The sequence below is a fragment of the Pinus tabuliformis genome, chromosome 4_1, assembly GCF_031772625.1.
Source record: "Pinus tabuliformis cultivar Carrire ecotype Pingquan chromosome 4_1, CPIR1, whole genome shotgun sequence".
In the NCBI taxonomy this organism is placed as follows: Eukaryota; Viridiplantae; Streptophyta; class Pinopsida; order Pinales; family Pinaceae; genus Pinus; species Pinus tabuliformis.
The window spans coordinates 385,173,114-385,179,752 of record NC_142303.1 but is presented as its reverse complement, the minus strand read 5'-3'; positions in this window follow the sequence as shown (position 1 = coordinate 385,179,752).

The following is a 6,639-nucleotide window of genomic DNA, read 5'->3' as shown; positions in this document are numbered from 1 at the left end:
AGAAAATGAACACCAAACGGAGGGGAGAAGGAGAATCAAACCCCCTATTTCTTACTCTTAGAACCAAAAACCTAGCTCACCCAGGCAGCTAGCCTATCAGTAATATTGACATCTATTTGCTATTAACCTCTCTATTTCTTAATATGATAATTTAAAATAACTGAGTTTATTTTTTCTCGTATGAAAATGATAATTTAAAACACCGAGATTCTTTTTCTAGTATGAAAATGAGAAATTATAGTTTTAAAATGAAATCAAGCATGCAACAGAAAAAAGGGTTCTTGTCTAAGGCTAAATTAAGGCTGGACAGTTTCATTCGGATCCGATAAAGGTAGTAGCCATGAAGTTAGGAACTGAAAATAAATCTACATATGAAGTAGTAGTGCATGCGATTTGAATAAATTAGGCAGCCTAGAAAAAACATTGGTAATATGAAACCAAACAGATCATGGACTAGTGCATGAAATTTCAATTAATTAGGCTAGAATGCAACTGTATATGTCCTCTTCCTAGGATGGAAAAAAAACATGGGTAATATGAAACCTAGAAGAACACAGAAGGGTAGAAAAATACTGCACTCTGAAATCTTTTTGAAGGTTTCTATATTGAACTCTGAAATCATTTTGGAGGAAAGCACCATAGTATGATAATGTGCCATATTGTGTTGTTGATTTCACTACCACAACTCTGTGTGAGGCTATGAGGCTTCTTGTTGATTTCACTGTTGCAACTGTGTGAGGTTATGAGGCTTAACTGTGGGGCTTGACTATTATAACCCAGAATATTTGCCAGGAGCAATAAACCCGAGAAAAATATTAAAGGTCTACCCATGGATGGGTTTCATCACGGAAGGGATTGTTTGGCCACTGTGCACTACTATCTAGTGCTTGCTTTCCTCTAGCTTGACCAAAGGCTAAAGCTTAAAAAAGAATGCCCAGAACCAAAGACACCTAACATGCAAGAGAGACACGGATGACATGTAATCCCTAACATGCAAAAGAGACATTGGTGACCCAAAAGTGTTGACACATGTGCTTACGTGTTCACTAGCCAGAATAGTCACTTTCTAGGCCTGGGTATGGAAAATTTCTGCTGAGATTTTTTATGGTTATACCTTAGCAATAAATGTTTACAAACTAATGCTAGCATTAGTCTCCATTGGGAAAACATAAATGAAATAAATGTACTCAACAAATATATGGTATGAAGAATATTTACCAAATAGTCTATTTTACTAGGAAAAGGCCAAATAAGTCCATCAAGTATTTCATGTATTTCATTACTCAAAAATTATTACAACAATTTAATTGGTTGTGAAAAATTTTGATTTATAAAAATTCTAAAAAAATTATATTAATTTGAAACTGCATTAATGCTAAAGAGCGCATTCGATTACTAAAGTCCCATGCCGTTGGATGGTAGGGACTAATAAACAAATAAACTATTACTCAACTATTTCACTTACATAGCTTTATTGCTTTTATTTTTAATATATCAAAAGCACTATCCCAAAAGTGTTTTATTTTTAATATATCATCACTATCCCAAAAGTTGGGATAAGTATGACGTTGAGTTATTAATTTATTGTACGTACGGTAATTTTCATAAATTTATTTAATTCGTTACCATAATTTAACCTCTTATTATTCTTAGTTTTTATTCCTCTCCCTGTGAATCCCTGGAATAGTGACCAATGACTTTTTCTTTTTATCAAGTAAGAGTAGGACCTTTTATTAATCTAGAAAAAATACATTATGTACATAATACAAAAGCATAGCACCAGCTCTATGAAAAATCAACAAGTAGTTAGACTGGCAAAACATGAACCTATCTCCAAAATCTGTGAAAAACCCAAACAAAACATCCACAAGATAGTCTACCCACAAGGCATCACTCTAGACAACCAATGAACTAGATACATGTAACAAAAGACATACCGTGCACCACAACCCCCAAGTATCCAAAGGCCCACACAACAGCACTATGTGACCATCTGAAGGCCCACATAACTGCAACAAAGACCGACCATAACCTTCGATTAACTGAATAACACAAAGACCAAGCAATCCAACCATCAAAGATCCAATGGTCATCAACTAATTTCGTGCCTACACCTTGCTTGAACTATAACTCTTATTATGGACCCGAAAGGAAGCATAGGCCGCCTCTCTAAATGATTTCAGGTCCAAATGAAGAAATAACCATCGTGCACCTAATTCGCCCAAAATCCACGCGATTAAGGGGATGCAAGGCTTTCTCGTCAACAAGCCCACTCATCATCTCCGCTAGTGGACCCAAAAAAAAAAAACCTCCACTTTATATTATTTCAGGTCCGAATGGAGGGATAACGAATGCGCACTTAAGCACCCTAAATCCATAGGATGAGGGTGATCTCATCAACTAGCCCAATATTTACCTATTCATGTGGACCTGAAAGGAAACATAGTCCACCTCTCTAAACAACTTCGGGTCCGAATGAAGAAATAACCATTGAGCAACTAATTGTCCTGAAATCACTAAGATGAAGGAGAACCAAAGAGGACTCGTCGACTAGCCCACACTTTACTCTCCTTGACGGACCCGAAGATTAAATAAGCCACCTCACAATAATTTTTTGGGTCTGAAGGAGAAATAACGAACGTGCATTTTATTTCCCGAAATCCACAGGATGAAGGTGATCTCGATTACTTTCCCACTCTTTACCATTTCACATGGATCCAAAGAACTAACCTACAAGCCTATTCCAACTCGATATCCAAAGGATGGTGGATTTTGGGACAAACTCTGGTCAGGTGCCTGCATCGTGCCTGCCTTTTTTCCTACTATTTATCACTTGCTACAAACCTGTGAATGTTCCACTTTCTTCTATTTCCACTAGTATTCTCTCTACTTATTTCTCATGCTTTGGAAGTGTTCCCTATCTTTGGTAGCCTATTTGTGATAGTATTCACATAATTTACCTTGTGAAATCAACATCCAGTCATATCTATTATTACTTTTTGAATAGAGTACTCCTTCATTCACGAAACAAACTGCTAAACTATTGGTTTTTCTACGCACATGAACAAAATTGAGGGTTCTTAGGGCTCTCAGGTGGGATTGTATACGTTGATAGACCTGCAATAATCGCTAGTGTTTTTACACTCTTTCAGGTGTTGTGCCATTGCATATTTTCTTGACCAAATTAATTATCAATTCAGAGTCAGCTTCAATGATGGTGTTATGCAATTTTGATTCAATCAAGATTTCTAAGCATTGCTCTAGGGCCATGAGTTCCACCATATTGTTAATGGCCTTCCCGAAATGACTATGGAAGATGACTTTTATGTGACCCTGCTCATCTCTTAGGACTCCACCATAACTAGCCACCACAGGGTTTCCTTTAGAGGCTTCATCAATATAGAATTTCAAAAAGCCAAGAGGGGGAGGTTGCCAGAAGTCATTTCCTATTGTTATATGACTTACCATCTTACTTATGCTCTGGGGGAAAGGTACCTGTAGACCCAAATGCAATAGTATTTGAGCATCTTGGTCTTGAGTTGGGTTCTTGGGAGGTTTCTTTAGAAGGGTGCCTACAGTCTCATTGAGTTGTCTAATCATCTGAGCTATGATGCTCTGGGATGAGCCAATTTTGTTCTTGAAAATCTTATTATGGCATTCTTTCCAGGCATCCCAGATTAGAAAGCCTGGAACCAAAGTCCAAGATTTGTTGATTATTTCATTTTTAGAGAAGCTTCTCCTCCAGTTCTTCAAAGTGCCAGTGATGCTAACATTGTCCCTATCCATTTGTTTGAAGATTGAAGCCACCCAATTCCACAAGGTGGAGGTGAATGGGCAGAGGTTGAGTAGGTGTTCCATTGTCTCTTCTTGTAATTCACATAACTGGCATCTGGATGGACCCACTACACCTCTTTTTCGAAGGTTTTCCCACGTTAGAATTTTATTATGTTGCACCAACCACATGAATGGTTTGATGTTCATCCAATGTGGGTTCTACCATAGATTCCTCCATACCTTATCAGGGTTCATAAAGTCAAGCCCTAGGGCCATTGTCTTAGCTTCTTTGAGGTTGAAGTTTCCTTCGTTGTTTCTTCCCCATCACAGTTGGTCTGACAATGTTGATATCAAAATCTTTCTTTGTTCCAAGATTACTACAAGAGCTTTTTCCTGGGCCTTCAAAGGGGTATCTTCACTATATACCAAGTTCTTCCATATTCTCCATTTTTCCTTACTCCTATCCTGATCCCAGAAGTCACTTACCCTGAATAAACCCTTACTGTCAGTGCCATTCTTGAGATTGGCTAGTTCCTCTCTTACCAGGTTAGGTTCCTGTTTCCAGTTGTCGTCCTAGAACCAAGCTACATTTCCATCTCTGATCTCCCAGGAACTATGTTTCTGAACTATGGCTCTATTCTCCCATGATTTGTTCCAAATGTGGGAGCCTTTGATGAGCCCAGAAATTTGAATGTGGTCCATTACTTGCCAATTATTAGCATACTTCTGTTTCCAGACCTTTTCCCAAGGGGTTACCGATTCCTTTATCCATCTCCACCATAGTTTAGCACCCAAAACTTTGCTTAGGGTTTCAGAGTCATGAAGTCCCAAACATCTATGTGTCTTGGGTTTACAGATCTTATCCCATGCTACCAAAGCCCATTTCTTTTTCTCTTCCCCTTTTCCCAGTAGAAATTCCCTTTGGATATTTTTGATGTGTTGCACAGCTCCTTTGGGAGCAAGAAGCACCGAGAACATGAAGATGAGAATAGTTTGTAGGATAGCTTTTGTTAGCACTAGTCGTCCTGCTAAATTCAAAGACCTGCTTGTCCAATTGTGGACTTCTTCCTGTAGTTTATTAGTGACTGGCTCCCAAACTACCTTGCTCAGGGGTTTGTCCATTAGAGGTATTCCCAAATATTTGGAGGGTAGATGTTCTCTTTGAAAGTCGATAATTTTGGTGAGGTTTCTCTGAATAGCAATGTCAGTATTGAAATAGAAAATCTTAGATTTGGTAAGGCTTACCTCTGTACCAGCAGCCATAGCAAAGTCATTTAGGATTTGCTTGAATCTTTATCTTTTGTGACCATGGGTGTACCCTGCAACATAATGTCATCCAAAAATTGTTGATGATTCAAGGCATCTCCATTCAGGGTGAGTCTAAGACCCTGGATTTTTCCTTCTACTTTGTTTGAATTGATCGCATTTCCTAAAGCTTCCATCATGATGATAAAGAGGAAGGGGGGGAGCGGATCTCCTTGTATGAGGCCTCTCGAAGGCCTAAAGGTTCTGGAAGGTAAGCCATTAAGCAGGATTGAAAAATGAGTTGTCGTGACAAGGGCCATTACACATCTTATCCAGTTGTGGTCAAATCCATACGCTTTTAGAACTTCCCTGATGTATGCACAACTTAGCTTATCATAAGATTTTTCTAGGTCAATTTGCATGACCATACCTGCTTGCTTATTACTCTTGAGAGAATGTACCACCTCGCAAGCTTGAATGATGATATTTAGAATTTGTCTTCCTTCCACATATCCAGTTTGTTCCTTAGGCACAAGAGTTGGAAGAAGGGGCTTGAGCCTCTTTGCAATTACTTTGGATATAATTTTGTACACCACATTGCATAAAGATATGGGTCTAAATCTATCTGGTGTCATAGCTTTTTCCTGCTTTGGGATCAAAGTTATGAAAGAGGCATTAAGCACCCTTAAAACAGTTTTGTTTTTCTCGAGTCCTCCACCACATCAAGGATATCTTGTTTGACTATTTCCCAACATGCTTTGAAGAAGTCTACATTGAACCCATTTGGGCCAGGAGCTTTCCCACTTTGAATCTCTTTTATAACTATGCTAACCTCCTCTTCAGTCACTGGCCTATTGAGATTGTGATTGTCTTCTCTAGTTACAAGATTACGAATGTGCTTTGTGAAGTTATGGATGAATTGTGATCTGTCTATAGGAGGCTCCTCAGCTATGCTTTCTAAATGATGTACTAGAATAGATTTTGTTTCTTTGTGGGTGCTAAGATGTTCTCCATGAGTATCTCTGAGTATTGAAATCCTGTTATGAGACCTGTGATCCATGGTTGACTTGTGAAAAAACTTTGTGTTTCTTTCTCCTTCTTTTATCCATTGCACTCTCTATTTCTGTCTCCAGAAGATCTCCTCTCGTTTGAATTTTTCTTCCCATTCTTGTTGAAGAGAGTCAGCTTGTATTTTCCTTTCCATGATAAAGCCATCTGTGATGAGGACCTGGCTAATTCCTTGTAGTTTCTGTTCAATTTCTTTTTTGTCTTTGAAGATATTTCCAAACTCATTTCTGTTCGAATCTTTGAGCCTAAGTTTGATGTATTTCAGTCTCTGATGCAGAAGGAACATATTAGTTCCCTAAACGGGCATATCTTCTGCCCACCATTTACCAATATTGTTGATGAAGTCAGGGTGGGTGAGCCAAATATTTTCAAACATGAATGGTCTCTTTCTTGGAGTGCCTATAAAGGAAGCTTCAATTTGGATAGGCTAGTGATCTAAGCTTCAAAAAGGGAGGATTAACGTAGACAAGTTGAGGCCTGTGAGAATGAGGTCCTCAGAGATTATGAATCTATCTAGTTTAGAGGAAACTTGAGAAGCCCCTCCCCACTTAT